This window comes from Eschrichtius robustus, chromosome 5, assembly GCF_028021215.1.
Source record: "Eschrichtius robustus isolate mEscRob2 chromosome 5, mEscRob2.pri, whole genome shotgun sequence".
Classification (NCBI taxonomy): Eukaryota; Metazoa; Chordata; class Mammalia; order Artiodactyla; family Eschrichtiidae; genus Eschrichtius; species Eschrichtius robustus.
Genome location: NC_090828.1, coordinates 12,752,443 through 12,764,724, shown reverse-complemented (window position 1 = coordinate 12,764,724; position 12,282 = coordinate 12,752,443). Strand labels below are relative to the sequence as shown.

The following is a 12,282-nucleotide window of genomic DNA, read 5'->3' as shown; positions in this document are numbered from 1 at the left end:
TTTAAAAAATATTTATTTATTTATTTAAATTATTTATTTATTTATTTTGGCTGCTCCAAATCTTAGTTGCGGCATGCGGGATATTTAGTTGCAGCATGCGGACTCTTAGTTGCAGCATGCAAACTCTTAGTTGTGGCATGCATGTGGGATCTAGTTCCCCAGCCAGGGATCGAACCCGGGCTCCCCCCGCATTGGGAGCGTGGAGCCCTACCCATTGGACCACAAGGGAAGTCCCTGAGCATCCTGCTTTTGGACCCATCAATCCTTTCCATCTCTGGTCAGGACAGGTACTACTTTTATCCCAACACAGTCAAACCCAAACCCTGGGGTTTGGGGTAAGCCCAAACCCCAGCACCTATCCACATAGTCTCTGTCACAGAATTCTAGTCTTGAAACATGAAGGCTCACACAGAGGCCAGGGCACCCATGTTGCGCATCAGTTCATAAAGAAATCTGAAACACATAGAGGAGAAATGGAATATGATGGTGAAAATATATGGTAGAAGGTGGACCAATCTCAGGCAGAGCTCAGTTGATAAAGGAGATAATAATCAATGATTAAGCATATTATTGTTTCCAAGAGAAGTTAAAACGTGGACCAACAATCCTAAACCTAGAGCCATAAGAATAGGAGCAAAGCAGGGGGTGTTAAAGCGAGTGGAAGAGAGACAGTATCAAAAGTACAGCAGCAGAAGAGAGTTCTATAAAAAAAGCCCTCAGAATGCAATTCCTACAACAGAGGATAAAAAACAAAGGAGAGAGAGAAAAAAAAGGGAACAGCAATGAATGTGTAAACTGCCATTAGACAAAAGACTAGAACTCACTAAACAGTCTGAGCAGTGTCAGGTTTCACTTAGTATTAGTTATATAATTCTCCCACTAACAGGGCCTCTCCCCAGAGAGAAGGCCATCATCTATGTCTTAATTTAATAAATATGGCCAAAAGAATGAACACATTTCTCCATCTCTACACACTGCAAGCCTTCCTGCCCCCAGTCAGCCAGAGCCATCTTCTACAAACACAGTCCTGATTATGACCTTTTTCTGTTTAAAATCTTCCCTCATTCACTCCTGCTAAAACAAGTTTATACTCCTATTCCTGGAATTCAAAGTTCTCTGGTATCTGGCCTACAACTCTTTCCAACATTTATTTTCTCTCCTAATTCTACTTTCCACATTTTCTACTCCAGCCAAGTTGAACTGCCAATCATTCCCTATGCATACATTTCTACAAGTTCCTCAGCCTTCACAGCTTTTCCATACTATTTCCTACTCAGTCTTAGGTATCTTTCATGACATGTTTCAAATGCCAATTTTTCTATGAAGAAAATTTCAAGTAGTTCCTGGCTTCCCCTAATTCCCACAGAATTTCATGTGTATCTTATGAATTTCTCTCTCTGCCCTGTATTAATTGTATGTGTATGTAAGTGGATGGATGGATGGGTAAATTCATACATCCTAAGATATTTCTACTACTATTGTAAATGAGAGGTAAAGACTATCTATGTGAAGTGCCTCTGAAGTCAGAGAAATCTGTGCTTGAAGCCAGTTTCCATTAGTTTTCTAGTTGTGACGTTAAGTAAGGTTTACTTAACCTCTTTTAATTTATCTTATCTGTTAAAGAAGGAGGAGAAGGAGGAGAAGGAAAGTAAAGAAAAAAGAAAAAAAAGATGAAAGGTACTAATAACATATTTAGCATAGTTCTTGGGAAAATATATTCAATTAACATTAGTTACTAACAATACCAATATTATCAATTAGCATTATTGTAATTATTAGCGGTAAACCCTTTCAGGTTGAGTTTTATACACTCCATGATGCAAGGTACTATACAAGATACTCAAACTTATATTTGCTGAATGGGGGTTTATCTGTTTTGTTTCATTTATAAAAATCAATAGGACAAGAGTATGCTCAGAATTAAAGGAATTTTGGGTAACATAACAGAAATGGAACTTGAAAATGAAAGGGGTTGCATAACTAAGATGCTTCAGACAGGTTCAGACATTTTTTAATAGAAACATTATTGGCTGAAAGGGGCAGTCTTAAAACAAGGATATGATAAAGACGGTAGCAGAGTGGAGCATAAAGATCGGTAACAAAAAATGAATAATTCTAGAAAAACTATCCACAATGCAATAACCATAAAATAGAGAAATTGATAAATTAGAGCAGGTGTTCATAATATTTGGTTCATGAATGGGCCTCGGGGGTCCATGAACCTCCTGAAATTGTGTACAGTATTTGTAAATGAGAAAGAAGCCTTGCTTTCATCAGATTCTCAAAAGGATTTATGACTCAAACAAGGAACACTTTCTTGAGAATGAGCATATCAGAAAGGTCAATTAGAGATCACACAGAATAAGATAATAAAATTCTGCTTAATGTAGGCGTGTTGTTTGGAATGCTTAACATCGACTGTGAGTGATTGCTAATGTGAAGCTCTTAAATAGAAAACAAAGGGGATTGTGGTCTTAAGGATGAAAAACATCTGCCTTTTACCTCCCTTCTGGGAAAGCAAAAATTATTAATTTGGGAGTGTGGAAAGTTGTCAGGAGATGAATTAGCTAAAAGGGTGAAGCTTACTGGAAGAAGAGGAAAAAGAAAAATATGGGAAAGAACAAAAATGAAAAATTGTCATGTACGGGAGAAACTAACATGCAGTTGATAGAGAATAGAAAATACAGCTTGAAAAAAGATGTTAAAGATTTTTACATAATAACAAACAAACAAAAAGCAAATAAGCGCCTTATTGGGATAAAATAAAACATTGACTCAAAATTACCATAGAGTACATTCTTATAAAGCATTACTCATATCACTTCCTTTCCATGTTAGCTTGGAATGTGTTTTACTGAAAGAATCTGTGAATAAATGTAGTCGTTTAAAATAACTGACATTACCTTAACTGCTTTTCAAATCAATCACTACCAAAACTTATAACTCCTTCGAAACTAAATTGTGTGAACCCCTTGGAATTCTTTAGAAATATTGGAAACTCAAAGTCACTGTGGGTTTACAAAGTATTAGTGATATTGACTTATACCACACATTTCACAAGAAACAAATCTATCTCACTCAGGAACCAGCTGAGAGAAAATAGAACTTTGCAATTGATCTCAATATCTAACAATCACATATTAGCTTTCTGTACATAAAAAAGATATAATTTTCAGCATTTCAGCCATTCTTATCTTTCAAATACTGTGTCCCAATTAAGGTAATCCAATAATACATAAACTTATAAGATCCAAATTCAATACAAGTTTTCTCAATGTATTTTTAGTCTGAATCAGAGATTTAATTAAATCACATGAAAATTTTTCTATTATCTCTTTTGAAACACTGATTATAATGCTATATGTTAAGATTTGAGTAAGATTTGAGTTACAGTTAATCATAGCTCTTAAATGTGTAGAAGAAAGAAGAGAAATGTGGTTTATATAGATTAAGAGAGTCCATTTATAAACTAAAGTGTTTCTACAAATGTAGTAGTTTTAAATGATATGAAGTTGCACAAACTTTATTTTTATTTATTTTTACTGCAACAGGCAAAGTCAGTTATAAAACACTGGCATAAATCCAAAACCCTAGGGACTTCTTTGCTAATGTAATATTGGATTCCTGAAATCAAGAGGAAAGTCCATTGGGAAACACTGCTGCCAAAGACTTTGCCTCTGGAAAATCAACTTATACCAAGAATTACAGTTCCAACCGAATAGAAGTCAAATGCTGAGCCCAGAACCGACTACATAATTTGTAGGGCCTAGTGCATAATGAGAATGCTGAACACCTTGTTCAAAAATTATTAAGAATTCCAAACTGGTGACAGCAGAACATTAACAAAACCAATGCAGGGCCCTGTGTGACGGTTTAGGTTGCATGACCATGAAGTGGATCCTGCTGTGGACCACCTTCATAAGCCTAGTCAGAGTTCTCTAGAATCAGATACTATGATTCTTCATATAGTACCTTAGGCACCAATGAAAAGTTCAAATTTCCATTATAAAAGAACTTAAGTACTACATTGATAAGAGATTTAATAACTGAGTTATAATCTTTGTGTGTGTGTATGTGTTACAGAAGAATCAAGCAGCTACATACATACCTTTAGGTGGCCTAAAGGTGAAACAGAAGACATTATGAGAACCTTCTTGAACTCTTGGCAGTGATGTGCAATCTTTTCCAACTAAAGACAACAGTTGCCTAGGGAGATGTCAAGTCGATGATAAAGGCAGTACTTAGGAAGAGGGAGCTCTGCAGAAACAAGTCTTTAAGAGCTTTTGACTCCAAGATGATATAACATAAAATCTTGGACCCAAAATCTCTATGGTAGAACTCCAGGGGGAATTTGAAATCAAAGATTCAAGGAAAATTTTTAAAAAACATGAAAGAAATTGTCAAATCTGACTGTGAAGAGTTAATAAAAGTCACTGTCTTCCCTGGTGTTTAAGTCCCTTTTTTCATAAAGTGTTAAGTTTTAATAGACGAGTGACCTCATTTCAAACTAAGATTCCATAGGCATATACTCATAGATGCACATGCATACACATGCATATATTTTAATCTAAGTGGCCACAATCAAGGGAGTTACCATCTGTTGAGCTGTACATTTGTTGGAAGGTGAAATTTTTAGTTATAAATAAAGCTTTGGAACATCACATCTGCAATCATAAAAGTGAATATAAAAATGACAAAATCCCCTTAAATCAGAATGAATACAAATAACACCCACAATGTTTTTTAACTAAAGATATGAACCCCTTTCATCTGAATAACCAACTCTTGTTATACAGAATTATCTAACGTGGATTTGGCTGACTTCAAAGCTTATTACCTGGATATATCTTCATTTCTTCTATATTTTAGAAATCAGAGTTTATCAAGGAAAACTGTAAGATAGCTGTAGGGATTTCTTAAGATACCGTACTTCCCTCAGTCACAGCCTATATTTTCCTGATTTAGAGTCTAAGTTAGATTTAAGAAATTCTCATACTTATATGAAGATAAGTAATGATAACTTACATTTATTCATCACTGACTTACCACAGTATACCAGGAACTGTACTAAATATTCTCTGTGCATGACACTTTTAATCTTCAAAATATTTTTGAGGTGGTGCTGGTAAGATCTCTATTTTACAAATAAGGAAACTGAGGTCTAGAGGGATTATTGAACCTGTCCAAAATCCCATAGCTAGTACATAATGTAAGAATCAAATTTGGCTGTAATAGAGACCTCAAAACACTGACTTAAACAAATGAAGGTTTACAATTTTTCCCCCGTGGAAAGAAGTCTAGAAGCAAGTGTTTGCAGCTCAGGAACAAGCTCATGAAACTGGATGTTAACTTGAATGTTTTCATCAGCAAAAGGGCAAAAAGGGAAGTAAGACAGGCATCCTCATACATAATTCAAAGTAGGTAGCTGAGAAACAATGAGAATATCAAATGTACAGGATATTACCCATATCAAAAATATAAGGTGGCCAATATTGTGATGGTCACAAGAAATTATTTTTTTTTCCTTTTTCAAAAAATTCTTGGGAAGTTAGTGGAGTGCTGCGAGTTTACTCTCCATCCAGCTTTTGCCCCTCATCCCAAGACACAAGCTTCAATGAAGCCATGCAGAGAGCTTAAGATGGATTCCAGGAGTTAGGAGGTATACAGTGGACATGTGCCTGCCAAGAGCTTGAGGACTTTAAAGGTAAGAATTCTTCTAGAAAATGACCACCTGGCTACCCTCAGGGTTGACAGTCCAGTGGAGAGCTCTGTTGAGCTAAGCTGAATCATTCAGGACTCCTACCTGAGCTAGAAAACACAGGTCCAATGAGTTTCTTGCACCTTACCCCTAAACCCACACACAAATATTTGACATTACTACTCTGATGCCAGGAATGCATGGTCCAGAAGAATGAGCACAATCAACGACGTGAAAACTATGGCAAAAGTGCACTAAGGTTTAGAACACTTTCTTTGGCTCCCAAGTTCGCAACCAATTGAGAAATAGAAATAGGTTTTTTTTTTTTTTATAAATTTATTTATTTTTATTTTTGGCTGTGTTGGGTCTTCGTTTCTGTGCGAGGGCTTTCTCCAGTTGCGGCAAGCGGGGGCCACTCTTCATCGCGGTGCGCGGGCCTCTCACCGTCGCGCCCTCTCTTGTTGCGGAGCACAGGCTCCAGATGCGCAGGCTCAGTAGTTGTGGCTCACGGGCCCAGTTGCTCCGCGGCATGTGGGATCTTCCCAGACCGGGGCTTGAACCCCTGTTCCCTGCATTGGCAGGCAGATTCTCAACCACTGCGCCACCAGGGAAGCCCCTAGAAATAGGTTTTAAGCACATGGAAAGCACAAGGTCAGTAATCAAGCTGATTGGAGAATGTGGCTTTAGGTGAGCCTGGTATTTTTTTTTTTTTTTTATCTCACATCAATCACCAGTATGAACGCTGGACAACCCAAGGCCTCCTTCATAGAAGCCGAGCTGACCACAAGCAGAGGCAGAGAAGGAAAAGGCCCTGTGGAGAGGCTAGTTCTGAGAATGAATGAGCCCGGAGGGGCTGAGCTCAGGGCACTGAGTTCGTGCTGCCTGGCTCACTGCCTGACTCAAGTCATTCCTCCAGCCCTGGGCAAGGCGAGTGAAGACACAGATAAGTTGCAGGCGCTTCTCCCAAACCTTCCCTTTATGGAAACACAGAGCATGGAGAATAAGTCTTTCCCCCAGCATCAATGTTTGAAGTTTTCAGAAGAGGAATTTGGAGCTAATTAATAGTAATTAATAAATTTAATTTTATAAATGCCAGCAAACCATCACATTTTCATTATTTAAGATTATCTAAAACATCATCACCTGCCTTCTTTTACTTTATTTTCATCTGAGCATAAGGAAGGAAATCAATTTGATAGAGATAGTATGCTATAGCTTGTAGGTACAGATTTTTCAGATGTTTTCTTTTTGCTATTGCGCTTATGGAGATGTGAACTTGTAGATCTCTGGGTGATGAATTGTGAGCAAAACTAAAAATTAAAACCATATAACACAATGCAAATTTTGAAGTTGGATAATAGTGTCCAAATTCTTTATTTACAGTTTTATTTAACTGCTCATGGAGCCCTAAATAATTTGCCCACTGGGACAGAACTTTCCACCAAAGTTTGTGTTTAATCCTCAACTACAGACACATCAGGTGGCCTGTGCAAGTGCATGGTGAAATCAGCAGCTTTGCTTGCTTCGAGCAAGCAAAATCATCAAGACAATGTTGAAAGGTTTGTTGTGCCTGACTCTGGACAGTGAAAGATTGGATATACTTTGGCATTCTTAAACTGCTGTTTATTAGAGTTCTTGGTGTTTGTAAGAGGTAACTTTCCAAGATCACATAGCCCTCCCAACCTCATGCACATGCATGTACACACACACGAACACACAAACACACATTCATACACACTGACAGTTTTGACAACTGATTGTATCAGTGAGGAGAAAACAGACTGGTGTTTTTCAGAAGGATGTTTTTATTGGATTTCAGTAGGAAAAGAACACTAAGAACCAAATCAAGTCCATTAGAGAATCTGAAACTCAAACCCATGGAGATTGTGAATCAATAATATCCAAGGGTCAGCAGCAAGACTGAGGCTGTACAGTGAAGGAGCTAAGAACAGGGACTCAGGGAACAGAATGCCTGGGTTCAAATCCTACTTTTGTCACTTACCAGCCTGTGTGACATTTGTGAAATTACCCTCTCTGAACTTAAGTACTGTATGGTCAGGCCATTCGAGATGGCTGTTCTCTTGCCTCTGTACATTCTCTGCTGAATCAATCCCTGCTTCACTCACATGATTATCCAATCCTCTTAATTATAGGGTTTAATCAGTACTGCCTATGTGCTTGCCCCCTGCCCCAGCCGCTGGTTTCCCTGGTAAGTGGTGAGCCAACCTGACATCAATTCCCCATATAACCTGTAACCTCTTTCTCCCCCAGGTAGCAAAGATTGTTGCCGTGTTCTGCCTGCCATATGCCATGCATGGTGGGGTGTTACTCCAAGACCTTTTCCTTCAGACTTGCAAGACCTTAAATGTAAATGGATTAAATGCTCCAACCAAAAGACACAGACTAGCTGAATGGATACAAAACCAAGACCCATATGTATGCTGTCTACAAGAGATCCCTATCCAATAAATCACTGATGCCTGTCGCTGTCTCTGGGCTCTTTCTTTGGTCTCACATCTGGGCTATTACAAGGCTTGCAGAACTGCCCAACAAGTACACTAATCTGTAAAATGGAGATGATAACTGTACCTACATCTGTATATTGGAGATAATAATATAATTTACCTCAGAAGATTGCTCACCTTCAAAAGGGTGAAAATAGTAGGACCCGCCTCATAAGGTTACCATGAAGATTAGAAGTTGATACATATACAGAACTTAGGAGACTGGCCTATAGTGAGCATTAAGTAAGCATTCATTCTGATTGCTATTAATATTATCAAAGAATCAAAAATGAGATTGGCATAGGAGCTATTCAGACATAAGCATAGCAGGGCTAGGGAAACCAGGTAATTGACATGGTAACTGGGGAGTAGAGAGGACTTTGGACTCACCTTTATGGACCGCTGAGTGCCTGGCATGTGCCTGGGTCAGGCAGACATAAAGTGCCATCAGCAAGGTGGACAGAATAATTCTGTTTTGTTTTTCTAAAAGTCCAAAGCGTAGCTCCTGGGGAGATTTGGCCTGCAATTTATTCAATGCTGAACCACATGACTTAAAGGTTAGCAGGGATGAATGCCTTTGGTTGAGTCTGTCTTAATATAAAGACCTATTTATTTGCTCCAGGAATAAAGTTTTCATTTAAAGTTAGCCGTTTGAATTCCCATAGACCAAAGTGTTCTGGGCACTATGCTTATATTAGCAATTAATAGTTCAGTTATGACACTGCCCTCCGGGCAAAACTCTGTGGTACAAACTCTAAATCTTCAACATCCCTAAGTTTCTTTATTGGTTATCTGTCTCACAGGTGTTGATATTACACACACACACACACACACACACACACACACGTAGCCTTACTTTTCCCAATAATAAAATCAAAGCTATTAGCTACACATTAAATTGTAAAAATGTATATCCGCATCAATGTTAGGACACGATACGTTTTCAGCTGAGGGTATTTCCACTGATTCTCAAGGACTTTTGTATGAGAAGGCAGGATATTTCCTCTTATCGTATTATGTCTATGTTTCTACAATTTTAGTTGTTCCATGTATTCAGTGTTTGGTTAATTTATCCCATATGACAATTAATGAGAGTTAGAAGTTGGAAGAGAGTATCATCAACTTTTAAAATGTATGTTTTAAATATTTTGTCCTAACTTGGAAATCTGTTTGAAGTACCTCTGCAATGCATTATGCTCTAGCCTTACAAATAACAACTTTTAAAAATGTCAGTGATTAAACAGGTACATAGAATTTTGCAAGCATTCTAAAAAATGCTTTCTAAATTAGTCTTTTCGATAAAAGGTGTTTTTCTCCTCATCAAATGTTTAAAAGTGGATTATTAATGCCATAATTAGGGGGCAAGGAACAGAGAAAGAACTGCTATTTTTTGGCCTAATTAGCTCATTGTCAACTAGTTAGTAGGGTTTTTTACTTAGTACATCTTAGGTTAAGTTATTGTTATTCCTTTTTGATGACAAATGGAAAGACAAACCATGGGAGGGAATAACTTCTAGCTCTATATCGTATTTATTATCTTCACAGGTTCAGTAAGTAAGTGAGTGCAGAGGTGTGAAATTCCAGTTGAGAAAAGCATGATGTTTGAAGAGGAAGTGCTGACATAGAGACTACAATTTACAAAAAAAATGATTGCTGAAATTTAAAGATTATTTATTTTAAAAAACTAGATATATAATTATGTCATCATCTACATAGTTCACAATTTCCACTAATATAAATAAAGTATATATTTTAAAATATAATTCAATTAGCTGCCACAACAATCTGAGTGATCAGTTGTAGAAATCAAGATAATAACTCAACAGGAAATGAACACATTTTTACACTCTCATTTTTGACTACATAGTGATTATGACTTTCCTGTAAACTTACAAATTCACTAATTTAGGTTAGTTAGTAGTTTTATGTGTGGTATGAGAGTTTCCATGTCCCTGATGGATTTATAGCACAGATACATTTAATAAAAATATGAAAATTTTAAAATTCAGAGAAAATATGCATCACCTTGAGATATCCTGATGCTTTGATATTATTAAAATACTTTACTGGTTTTGATTGACAAAAATGCACTCCAATGACAATAGGACCTTCTTTATGAGATTGTCACTTTACAGTAAATTAAGAACAAAATAATTATTGTTAACAAGAAAATAACATGATTTAAAGGGCTTTGTGAGAAAATGAAAGCAGCAAGTATGAGTAAGAAATCATTAACAAAGCCAATGGAAAACCAGGTTGAGTTTCTAAGTGTGAGCATTAAAAATAAATATTTCAGGGCTTCCCTGGTGGCGCAGTGGTTGAGAATCCGCCTGCCAATGCAGGGGACACGGGTTCGAGCCCTGGTCTGGGAAGATCCCACATGCCACGCAGCAACTAGGCCCGTGAGCCACAACTACTGAGCCTGCGCGTCTGGAGCCTGTGCCCCGCAACAAGAGAGGCCGCGATAGTGAGAGGCCCGCACACCGCGATGAAGAGTGGCCCCCGCTTGCCGCAACTAGAGAAAGCCCTCACACGGAAACGAAGACCCAACATAGCGATCAATCAATCAATCAATCTTTAAAACAAATTTAAAAAATTAAAAATAAAAAATAAAAAAATAAATATTTCAGGTACCTTCAGTTTCTGGTCCAGCATGTAAGGAGCTTGGAGGTTGTCCATTCAATCGTCACAATAAGGAAAAAGTCTGAACAACCTGAAAGTCAACAACTCTTCTTAGATCTGTCAGAGAATTAAGGTCACATGGCAAGCCACTGCCCTCAAAATTGGAGAATCAGGTGAATACAGAGAGCCATAACTTACCTGAGCAGAAACCCAGGACCAGAAACCTTTGTGGGAACGAGTATTGGGGTAGGAAAACCAAAATTGTAATTGACAAATTGCTGGAAGTTCAGGGTGGACAATTCTGAGAGTTAAAATTGTCATGGAGGCCCAGTCCTAAGCGGCCCTATGCTTTTGCGAGTATTAACTGCAGGAGCCCTACTAGGTTCTCACAGTGAAGATCAGAGAAAAATCCCCTTTTACTTCCAGCAGGGGGAAGGGAAAGAAGACCTTTTGAAAAATGCCCAGAGTATTCTAGTCTGCTTTAAAAGGGCCTTTCCTTAAGAGGAACTATTTTACAAGAGCCTAATCTACTGGGGTTTTATTAGTTTAACAGACCTGGAGGGGTAGAAGGACCCCAATCCAGCCCCCTCTAGCCATCCTGTCTCACCTAAGGAAGGGTAGAGAAGGAGGAATAAAAAGCACCTGTGAGGTAATGGCCCAGGGGTAATCTGGCCCACTAAAAGTTGGACCTAATCATAGGACTGTATAATCCTTCTCCCTCCGCCTCCCCCCCACCCCCCCCCACCCAAACACACACCTTATCACCATGTCACTAAAGGCCTATATCACAGTTCTCAACAAGACAACAACCCAGTTCAAAAGTAGGCAAAAGATCTGAATAAACACCTCACCAAAGTAGCAAATAGGTATGTGAAAAGATGCTCAACATCATAAGTCACCAGGGAATTGCAAATTAAAACAAGGAGATACCATTGCATGCCTATTAGGATGGCCACAATCCAAAACACTAACAGTGTTAACGTCAAGAGGAGCGAGTATGTGAGAACTCTGTGGAAAGGAAAAAAAGCAATAGTTATCCTAGAATAAAAAATAAATACATGCATATAAATATAGATAAAAAGATAGATATTGATATAGATATAAATAAAAGCTTGACTATCCTATTTTCCTATTTAAAAAATGTTAACATAAATAATACTGGAACTCTTTTCCTTGCATAAGTTATAGTATTTTAAATCTACATCTGTTTTTAAAATAAGTGTATTAGGGTCTTCTAATGCTTACTAATAAAAAGTAATTGATTCATTTCTCTATTGTTTTTAGATAGTCTGGGTTAGATTTAATATTTGATCATTATTATTTAGTCTGTCTCTATTTGAAACAAATCCTACTACTCTAATTTCTGCAGCCAGGAGGAGGTGTTTGGCTTATTCCTCTTAATACTTTAAATAATGAAATTGTTCATTAGTAATATCTGAAAATGAGAAATGTAGTAAA

General features: G+C 37.6%; 1 non-coding gene across 1 annotated transcript; it reads right to left on the bottom strand.

The window, feature by feature from the left end:
* Positions 1-1,936: 1,936 nt before the first annotated feature.
* LOC137765543 (small nucleolar RNA SNORD91 family) lies at positions 1,937-2,038 on the bottom strand. The gene has a single exon (XR_011074193.1). It is a non-coding gene; the product is annotated as a small nucleolar RNA SNORD91 family (small nucleolar RNA).
* Between the last annotated feature and the right edge of the window lie 10,244 nt (positions 2,039-12,282).